Source organism: Etheostoma spectabile, chromosome 9 (genome assembly GCF_008692095.1).
Source record: "Etheostoma spectabile isolate EspeVRDwgs_2016 chromosome 9, UIUC_Espe_1.0, whole genome shotgun sequence".
NCBI classification, from domain to species: Eukaryota; Metazoa; Chordata; class Actinopteri; order Perciformes; family Percidae; genus Etheostoma; species Etheostoma spectabile.
In genome coordinates this window covers 27673809-27684835 of record NC_045741.1, presented here as the reverse complement: position 1 = coordinate 27684835, position 11027 = coordinate 27673809, and the positions used below count along the sequence as shown (strand labels likewise).

The window sequence follows — 11027 nt, the reverse complement described above, 5'->3', positions numbered from 1 at the left end:
ATCTGAGGAGCAGGTAACCATAGTCCTCAGAAATCCACCGGAGGTTAAGACAGCAACAAAGAAAGACAATCCTGGAAATCAAACATCGTCAAAAAATACTAATGGTATATATATATTTGAAAAAGATTCAATAACCCACAATACATCACAAAAACAAAGAAAGGAGATTTGCAAACACAGTGAGAGAAACAATGACAACAACCCTTCCATTCCTGGAGCTGGAGTGCCACTGGAGGATTCCAGACCCCGTGGAAACAGCATTCAGGGTTCTCAGTGATGCGTCCTGGCTGCAGGCTGTGGCCTCAGGCCTTCAGGTTGACCAGTTTCCCCATGCTCCCATCCCTCCTCACTATTGAGCAGCTTCACCCTCCAAAGCAGATGACAGTTCAGAGGGCTGTCAGCCGTTTGCTTGACACAAGGTCAGAGGCAACGACTGCGAGTCAGCCAAAAAACAAGATGGCCTGTCAGCATTGGAGCCCGAGGGGAAAGAGGGAAACAGCAGCCGCATTTGGAAGGGTAATGAGCTCGGTTACAAGGCAGCCAGGAGGAAACATTGAAACATTGCGTGTTTTTACAGCATCTTCTTGTCACTGTCTCTCTCTGGGGATAAGCTATGCTAGCCTTCCCGTCATTACTCCCTCCTTCCATCAGCTCAGTCTGTCTTTCCACACCTTTCCCTCTCCTTCTCCCTCCCTGCCAGCAGAGATGTGCTGTAGTGGCTGAAAGGCCAATTTCTATCATTCAGCTCATGAATACTGCAAGTAGTTTTGATTAAGAAGGGACAAAGGTTGCAGACAGTAATCTGCAATCTTTCAGAGGGATTTCTAGGAAAACAAGCCAGAGGATAAAGAAGAAAAAAAAGATAGATTGGAATAATTTATGTTTCATTTTTAAACTAATTCAAAGAGAGAAAGGCCGTTAAGGGAAGGGGACTTTTTCATTTCATTCCAGACAGAAGTGAAATACAAGGTATTAACACCCGAGAGAATTGCCTGAAATTGCCATTTCCCCCGTTCTGGAAGTGCTGAGGCAGCACAGCAGCGTTTGACACGCCAAGCCGCTGAGCTGATGGTGTATGAGAGGTGGAGCTGAGCAGCCGCCCGTCCAACTGCTGTTTGGGGAGGTTTCCCTATAGGTGAGCCACAGAGGGAGAATTCACTCTCACTTACCAGCTCCACAGATGATCTGACTTTTCCTCTGGTTGCTTCCTGCTGGCTTTTGCTTGTCAGTGGGACTGTACTGCAGGCAGGGAGCCACAGATGAAGAGTGCAACGTGTTTGACCCATGAAGAGAAAACTGCATGAGACCAACCATCCAGTACCTACGTATTTTCCAGAATACAAGAGAGAGAGGAGAAGAGAATTCATCTTGCCTTACTATGGATGCTTAATAACTATTAAAATGCATTGGCCAGATGCCACTGTATTTACATGAACTTATATCTAATGGAGGTCTGGTGATTCTTTTAGTTGTTAGTTATGAATTTTGTGCAATCATTCTTATCACTCCCTGCGTACCAGGCCATCTACTGCTGTGATTATTGCTAATTACCAGATGGTGTAGTAAACTGCTTGGAAGTAGCCCTCTGTAAATGTGATGTGATGTTAATGTGTTACCTAAAAAATTAGATGTCTGTCTTTTTCTTTGTCGGTTTTATGTCTTTAAACCAAGCTGAAGTTACTGAGCTGCTTTAAAACTGCAGGTTATCTACTGGCCACTAGATAATCTAGCAAATCTCAGACTGGACGGAATAGGCCCAAGAGAATTCCCAGTTGATTGGCCCATAATCTTGCTTTGTCAGACCTTCCTGTGTGCAGGAAGGTCTGGATAGTCCACACAGCATTCTGCAATTGTTTATTTCTTTAAACCAATCGCAATCGTCTTGGGTGGAGCTATGCGCCAGACAGAGCCACGGTGCCTCTGCATAAAAGCCTCGGGAAGGAACTTGTTTTGGTGGAACATGTACTTTCAAAAGTTGTAGACTCAGATTTGACAGTCTAGCTAGCTGTCTGGATTTACCTTGCAGACGTGTAGTTAACCATAGTCTTCATAATTCCAGCGGAGTTTAGAAGGCCATCACAAAGGATGAGGAAAGTACATACAGTAAAGACATCCGGCCGAAAATACAGACATCCGGTGGAATTTCCAGCTGCACCAGAGCAATTAGGGAAGTGGAACATTGTGTATATAGACTAATTAGTCCAGTGAAATACTGCCATGGTTATTTCACCTCTGATCTCAAGATATTACAATGAAAATGGGTTTTATCTCCACCCTTACACACATGCCAACTTTATGCTATTCCCATTCAGTTTGAGGCAAAACATTGCAGCAAAAATGTGTCCGCCTATTCTCAAATGGTGTTTGAGTATTTATGCATACAGGGGCCCTAAACAGTCTTTGAGTTGCATAAATTGGGTGTGAGCTCATTGATATTCATGTATGATGATGTAAGTCCCCATTGTAGGCCTTTGCCAATAAATGCAGTGCTTACAGAAATCTCCAAATGTCAGAAGGTTTTGATATAAAATTCCAGCATGGATTTTTCTCTGGCGAGAGTTACGCTTTAATGTGGTATTTTAGAGGAATTTCCAAAGATTTTTTATTTATTCTGCAGCAGTAAAAAGAAATTAAATTTAACACCGAATCTGTGTAACAACTGGGAATCAACCCCAAAAATTGCTGCAACAACGTTTGTGACATAAGTAAGCATGGGAATGGCTATCATATACTCTATACCAGTGTTTCTCACCCTGGGGATTGCAAGATAATTCCTGGTGGTCCCCAGATGGTTGGGGAGAAAAAAAATGAAATAACATGTTCTAGAGTCAGCAATAGTTTTTACGTTCTGAGTGAGTTTAGTACATACCTTGTGTTATTAAAACTAAACTAATCTGTCATAGAATTAGTTAATCAAATTAACACTCAAAATAAGCAGGGGGAGGCGAATATAAACAGCTGACATGAAAAACCCCTGGTCGACACCACCCATGCATTTAGCCTGTGTGTGTGTGTGTGTGCCAAGATGGCAGCTGGTTGCAGGTGGTGTGCAGGTTAACACCAAACTGTTGTTTTTTGCAAAATCTAAACAACCACACCTGTTGTAATTGCCATCGTTAATGAAATAGGTGTGGCTATGATACATTGGCAACTTCTGTGGACTATATGTTTGATCGAGAAACTCAAGCATGCACACAAAAAAGCACTACTCACAGGGAGTACCTACTTGCCGCTTCCACCTTATTATCCTTTCCGTGAACATCTACCGGTAGAGGAGCTTCCAAGCCTTCCAGCAGTATGTCCTTTCGCTGTCGGAACAGCATTGGATGGCTTTCCAGATCCATGATAAAACCTACAGGGATTGCTTGAACACCATCTCACGACATTGCTTTGCAGAAGATTCTTCAAGAACTAAGGTTTTTACTGCTGAAAGCCACAGAAGTAAACCTTTCAGATTACAAATTCTGAAATATGAGGCAAGAGTCCTGAAGACGTTCCGCTGAGATCCCGTAATTTTAACACAGGCTTCAACAACTGACTGAATTGGCGAACAGCTGAGTTACTTGTGTGAAACCATCTTACCCTCCCTGGAGACAGAAGTGACCTATGTCCGGCTGCGCAAGAAGGTGAGCAGGAATAAATATCTTTGGCAGCATAAAAGATCTAAAGCGATTCAAGTCCTTCTCAATAACAGTGGCAATCCTGAGCCTCCACCCTGCCCTGAAGACAACAAAACAGACATACAGACTTATTACAATAAGAAACGCCTAAATCAAAGTCGTAACAAGGATCTCCACCCCCACCCTGGTACCTGGACATGCCGCCACCTAACCCAACGTTCTTTCCTGCAACAACATGAAGAGATAGAGACTGTTACATTTCTCTTGACGCAATGAAAGCCTTTGAGAGACTTGAATGGCCATTTTTGGTCAGTCTTAGAGGTGATGGGCCTTGGTAAAACTTATGTTGGTATGATGAATGCTTGTTACTAACCTAGCTCTGGGGAGTCATTCCCCGGAGTCCTTATGTTCTTTTTTCCCCAGCATGTTCCCTTGGATCAGAGAGGCTCCAAAATCAGGGTAGCACTGTCGCCATGGTCCCTACACTTCTGTGATGCCATGTTCAACTGCTACACTGCATTGCCCTGCTACGTCCTGCTACGTCCTGCTACGTCCTGCTACGTCCTACGTCCTGCTGTGCCTTGTAATCCGCACAGCGTCCTGCTATGCCATGAACTACTACAAAGAACTTCTACAACTACTAATTTTTTCTATTTTGTTTATTGCCACTCTTCATTCTGGCCCCAACCGGCCCGTCGACGCCGCCTACCAAGAGCCTGGGTCTGACCGGGGTTTCTGCCTAAAAGGAAGTTTTTCCTCGCCACTGTCGCACTGTTGCTTGCTCTGAGAACTACTAGAACTGTTGGGTCCTTGTAAATTCTGGAGTGTGGTCTATCTGTAAAGTGTCTTGAGATAAACTCTTGTTATGAATTGATACTATAAATAAAATTGAATTGAATTGAATTGAATAAAAGTTTTTTATTATAATCCCTCAGCCCGAGTCTTAACCGGACGCACCTCCTCCTCTTTATTTACAGTTTCTAGATTCTCCTGCCAAGGTTGCCCCTTGAGTTCTGCATTATTTGTCATTTCTCTAGAGCCGCTGGCTCAAGCTATTCGCCAATCGATTATGGTATCACCAATATGTTTTCGTAATACAAAACAATACACAGCGGACGATGTTTTGGTCTTTTTAGAAAGCCTATCTCAGTCTCTTCCTTACCTTCTATCTTTATGCAAGGAGTATGGAAGCTTATCAGGCTTTAAAATTAACTGGTCATATAAGTAAGTAATAAGTCTGCACTGCCTCATTTAAATGCATAATCTGCTAGCGTCCCCATCGTTAAGCAGATTAAATATTTAGGCACTGAGATCTACCCCTGCTTAAACCAGATTGTTTAACATTACTATTATGCTGCTCTAAGCAACATTTTGAAAGATATGGAACAATGGATGGGTCTCCCCATGTCGATTCAAGCCCCCTCCTCACTTGGTTTAACCCAGATGTGTCTGCTTGCGTACCTCACGAAGTGATATGACAGAGCATTAGTCACTCAACATTCTTTTTGTCAATGTTTCTAACAAACAGTGCCAGCTATGCTTTGGCCCCATTATCTCATATCTTATCAAGACTTGGAGATCGGCTGGAACATATTGCCATATAGCTTTTAATTGGCTTTTTTTTTTAATACAGCACTCCTGATTGATGGGAGGTCGATAACTGTCCCACAATAGGAACAAAGGGAGCTTCATTGTCTAATAGATATTTTTAGCGAGGTTGGCCTATTAACTTTTTCTGACTTACAGAACGCATTCAATCCACCACGTTCCTCTTTTCTTCTTTTACCTTCAATTGAGATCAACACTCAAGGCATACGGTGTCCCCTGGCAGACCCCTTTGCCTATCCATCTTATCCGGAAGGGATTGCCCAGGCCTGAGAATTGATCTCGACTGGCATGATAGTGGAGTATTCCAGAAGGATCACACAATCCAGACCAACAGCAGATTCACTACAATTTCATTCATAGGACATAGATTACCCCTGTGAAAATGCACCACATGAAAATAATTAACAGTCCTTTATGCACTTTCTGCTCAATAAAAGCACAGGGCACATATCTTCACATGATCTATTCAATTCAATTTTATTTATGACATCAAATCATAACAAAAGTTATCTTGAGAAACTTTACAGAAAGAGTAGGTCTAGACCAAACTCTGTAATTTACAAAGCCCCAAAAATTCTAGTAATTCCCCCACGAGCAAGCAATTAGTGTGACAGTGGAAAGGAAAAACTCCCTTTTAGGAAGAAACCTCGTGCAAACCCAGGCTCTTGGTGGCTGGTGTCTGACGGTGCCGGTGGGGGTGTGATGCAGAGTGGCAATAATAGGCACAATACAGATAATGGAACAGTGACTACAAATGGTAGTCGTAGTAGTTCATGTCATAGCATGACATTGCAGGGCATCGTAGGGCGTAGCAGGGTGTAGCAGGGAGTTCAGCAGGACCACGGCTACAACCAAGATATTGTTGCCATCCTAATCCAAGGAAATATGCTGGGAAAAAAGAAAACACAAGGACTCCAGGGAGTAAACTCCCCAGAAATAGGTTTATAACAAGCATTTCTGGGAAGGGATGCACACAAATAGAAAGATAGAGGAGAGAGGAGCTCAGTGTGTCAAAGGAAGTCCCCCGGCAGTCCAGAACTATAACAACCCAACTAGGAGAGACAGGATCGGATTGGGCTTTACTGGCCTGCCTCCCTCCCCCACTTTTATGATATTATTGATTATATGGTAGATGAATCTGACAACTATGAAGAGAAGCCGGTGGGTCTGGCTAGGCGGATGCTGCAGTTTCTCACTCCCTAACTATAAGCTTCATCAAAGACGAGGGATTTCAGGTTATTCTTAAATGTGGTGACGGTTTCTGCCCCCCGAACCCAGACTGGGAGCTGGTCCCACAGGAGAGGAGCCTGATAGCTGTAGGCTCTGGCTCCCAACCTACTGGGAGTGCTCTCCCGTTGGTCAGTTCTGGAACAATGTTGCATCCAAAATCCCACCTTGTTTAATGTTACTAAGCATTGCCTGTTACAGTCAATGTCTTTATTCTGAATGATCTGTCAGCTTTTCAACTCTCTGGAACTCAAAAACGTGCTGTATTTGCTGGACTTACAGCGAAGAAAATGATTGCAACCCGCTGGAAACCACCTCATGACTTGTCTATCCATGCATGGACCATTTTCTTCTTGGATGTAGTGTTTATTGAACTCTCTACGCCAGGACAGACTCTTGACACTTGGCTGAGCATTGCTGAATGTTTGAGGTCTGGGCTGTTGCCTTGTGCTACAGTCTTTGCTTTAACTTGCGTAGGTGTTTGGTCCCTTGTCTTTGTGTTTGTCTGTGTGTGTGTCTGTTTCTGCTGTTTGTTTTGTCTCCCTCCCTCCCATCTTTCGGCCCTGGGACGCGTTTCTAGTCTCATTGTATTGTTTATAATTGTTTGTCACTGTTGATAAACATTGCAGGAGAATGGAAGGAACAAGTAAACAGCATATTTATCCCAGTTTACATCTAGGTTTGCCCACTTCCTCTGACTATGACGTTGGAGGCTATCAGACAGGTAGCACTGTCAAAAGTGCAACATCTGTTCTTCAAAACTCACATCCAGCAGAAAGTCCTAAGTGAAATAAATAACAAAACAGTGATCTCAATGCGAAAATGGTTTAGATTCAACACACACAGAACCCGTGACATTATTTTTCATCCTTGATCCTCCCTGTTCCTGGACCTAAGAAGATGCAAGGTTGTATTGGCCAGGGAGTCAGAGCCCCACTGCCTAGGATTCAAAAGAAAAAACAGCGGGAAACTCTATACGCACTCTACTGGTTTTGGGGTCTGGTCAGACTGGACTGGACTGAAACCTCACGGAAAACTTGCATATCTTCCCTTTGCTGATCACTCTGTGTCTCACTTATTTCTCAAGAACTCTGCACTCAATGAGGACATTTTCACATTTACAGTAGAAGCCAGAATTACAAGTCTTCCCCACCAGACTCAACCTTTCTCTACTCACATCACACCTCAGAACATATCACTGAAACACTGTCACACATCCTAAATGGCTGCTATGCCTACAAAGGAATGTACATAGCACGTCATGACAGAATAGTAGACCTCATAGTAAAAGACATATTGAACCAAATCCCCCTCCCCATCGGGATGGATTTTCATCTGGATATGAAATATTAATATATCTTAAGTTAGCACTGCGAGCTAAACATATGCTACTTGTGTCATGTGCTGTGTGTGTTGCATGTACTTACAGCTGGCAGACAGCTGCTACTCAGCAGGAGTTGTGTATTCCTGTTTCTATGGTAACGTAAGAGTCTGCATTATCATATTCTTCTATGCTTGTCAAACTCTTATCAAACTCTTTGTATGCGTTCATTTGTCCATTAGAAATTAAAAAAAAAGCAGGTAAAAGATATTCATAATCAAAGCAAGTGTAAAGGTAACTGAAGCAGACTGAACCCAGACTGCATACTGTCTTAATGTGGCGCTGGTAGGACACAAGAATGTATTGCACATGCCCATTGGAAATACTTTTTGTAAAATACTACTTTTCTAAATAAGTATACTTTGACATTTTCTGATGCAGTGTAAGATGTCCTGATGCTCATATCTGATTAAACCACAAGAAGGACTTTCTCTGCTCCCTGAAGTCAGAAGTTGAGTGAAGGACGAAATGCAGAGAACATTCCTCACACATATCAAAATACTAGATTGAATATTGATCAGCAAAGAAAGATTACATCTTGGGTCTCACTCTGCTAGCCTTCAAGGACACTTTGAGCTGTCCACACACATATACACACACACACACACACAGAGAGAGAGAGAGAGAAGATGTTAGTGTTATGACAGCACAGCTTGACACTGGGTGTTTAAGGATTCCCGGTGTCTGTGGTTGTGGGTAATAATAATAATAATAAAAATATATTTTTTAAATTAAGACCCAATAAGGTATCACACTCTCTTCAGGCCTCAGGGTGTAACTGAACATCATGATGGCCTTCACTCAATATGTGATATATTATTGTATTTACAATATGGAATATTTTCTCTTAATTGGGAGAATATTTACTATATTTCATTATTTCACAAAAACAGCTCATTACAAAATGTTTGACCTGGCCAATATGCAGATTAAAGGCAAAAGCTTACAGTGTATGAGGAGAACATGGAGAGGTATGTTCGTACAGTTTATTTCATTTTGGGGAATGACCTATAGGAGGAAAAAGACATCCTGGCTTCTCAACTGGTATGAACTGACAAATCATCTTCAAATAATTGTGATTTGTTTCAATTCATTGTTGTTTGAAATCACATACTGATGAGCCCATGATTCTACCGCATCACGTCACTTCACTCCAGCCACAGGCCCACGCAGAGAATGAATGTGCTGCCTCCGTCTACTTCTTTCAGACACCCCCACCCGGCAGCTGTTGGCTGAGGGGGCCGAGACAAATGCTTGGTGGGAATGGATTGTCCTGAGGGGTTTCAGTGACTGAGATATTGAGAAGAGATTTTTAATAGTCTCATGTTTCCACTCTTCCTGTGAAAACGGTGTGTGTGCAGTGTGTCACAGTTTCTTGATTTCTCTGCAGGACAAACCAATCAGTGTGATGTATATCACAGTAGAGGAGAATGTGATGTCATTTGGCAAGTCTGATGCCGGTGTAGAAGATTTAATGTATAACCATCGGACATGCTTAATCGCAGTTTGACACAGGCATTGTGGGAGAAACAAAGTGTCTCCCCTGTGCTTTCCGACCACGGTGGGAAATCTGTAGCAGGAAAAGATAAGCCTCTCCTTGATTTAATGTTGTTTATAGAGAAGGAGAACCAGGAAATGAGTCGGGGGGGAAATGCAATTCTACCAACCCACGACCCAAGTCCACGTCAGGGCCATACTGGAAAATGAGAATCTTATCAATCATTGCATGTCTTATAGTCTTCTCACTTACAGTTTTGTGGACATAAAGAAGAAAAAGTCAGAAATAGTAAAATCATAGTAAAAATCAACTAAAAAGGTCTCAAAAGCAACAAAACATAAAAAAAACATTAAAGAAGTTTTGGCAAAAGTAACAAAAGTGGGTCGGCAAAATACACATGCTGGCAGGAGTCAGTCAGTCAGTCAGTCAGTCAGTCAGATCATCCAGTCCATGCAGGCAGTCATATCAGTCCGTCAGGCAGTCATTCATCAGTCCATCATCAATCATCATTCAGTCAGTCAATGACATATATTGCTACACTACCCACTGGTATTACAGCCATCATTATAGATCACATAAATGTCTTTCTTTGACAACAGACAAGCAAATCATGAATACATGGGGTTTGCATGGTTTTGAGAATGTTAACCCAGCCCAGGATCCGAGGAATTACAAACATCTTTGATGATTCTGCCACTTATGATTTACGTTCAATACTAATGTTCACTAGAGCAGAGTGTCCTATATGTAGAGGCAGTTTTTAAGGAGTAACTTTGGTATTCGGAAAGGCTCTGATTATTATTCTAGGTGTCTGGCAACGTAATAGCAAATAATCATCATAAAACACACTTCATTCAAAGTCGACAAAAACTAAATAAAACTATGAAAAACCATCTTGTTTTTCCCTCGTTTACATGTGGAAATATGCTGGCTCTATACACGCTAAAAGTACTGTTTATTTACATGGAGTCAGGTGAATTTGGCGGTGGTGATTTCGGTGCTGTTTTGGGTTAAACATCAAGGATGGTGCTCTTTAACAAGAAGGTCGATCCCTGTAGGGATCCTTTCTGTTTCAGTTTGGTGGAGCGCCAGATCTTCTCAAGTTTCCGTGATATTTGCTTTAATTTGCGAGTTTCAGTGTTATACCATGGAGCTAACCGTCTTTGTTTTATTATCTTCTTTTTTAGAGTGCAACAGATCTAGAGTCTTCGTAGCGAGCCTGCTGCACTATCAACAAAATGATCGATTTGGGAGGGACTAATAGCATAGGAGTCCTCCGTTACTTTGGGACTTGGTAATGAATTAAATGCTACGGAATCGCATCCTTAAATTTAGCTACAGCACTATCAGATAGACATCTTGTATAGAGGTTTTGCCTAATGGCGTGTAGTTCAGCAGTATAAACTCAAAAGTTATCAAACAGTGGTCAGATAGGAAGGGATTCTGTGGGAACACTATTAAATGTTCAATTTCAACACCATATACCAGAACAAGATCGAGGGTGTGGTTAAAACGGTGAGTCGGTTTATGAACACTTTGAGAGAAGCCAATGGAATCTAATAGAGAGATAAACGCAGTGCTAAGGCTATCATTCTCATCGTCCACATGAATATTAAAATTCCCCAGAATAATAACTTTGTCCGTTTTTAGCACTAAGTTTGACAGAAACTCTGCAAATTCGGATAAAAATTCA

General features: G+C 42.1%; 1 protein-coding gene and 1 long non-coding RNA gene across 2 annotated transcripts in view; one reads left to right on the top strand and one right to left on the bottom strand.

The window, feature by feature from the left end:
• The window catches only part of LOC116695664 (uncharacterized), an 813105-nt gene that overhangs the window by 84046 nt on the left and 718032 nt on the right, over nucleotides 1-11027 (bottom strand). The gene's annotated exons all lie outside the window — the stretch shown is intronic.
• LOC116695626 (peroxisomal sarcosine oxidase) overlaps nucleotides 1-11027 on the top strand; it is a 115457-nt gene that overhangs the window by 104284 nt on the left and 146 nt on the right. The gene's annotated exons all lie outside the window — the stretch shown is intronic.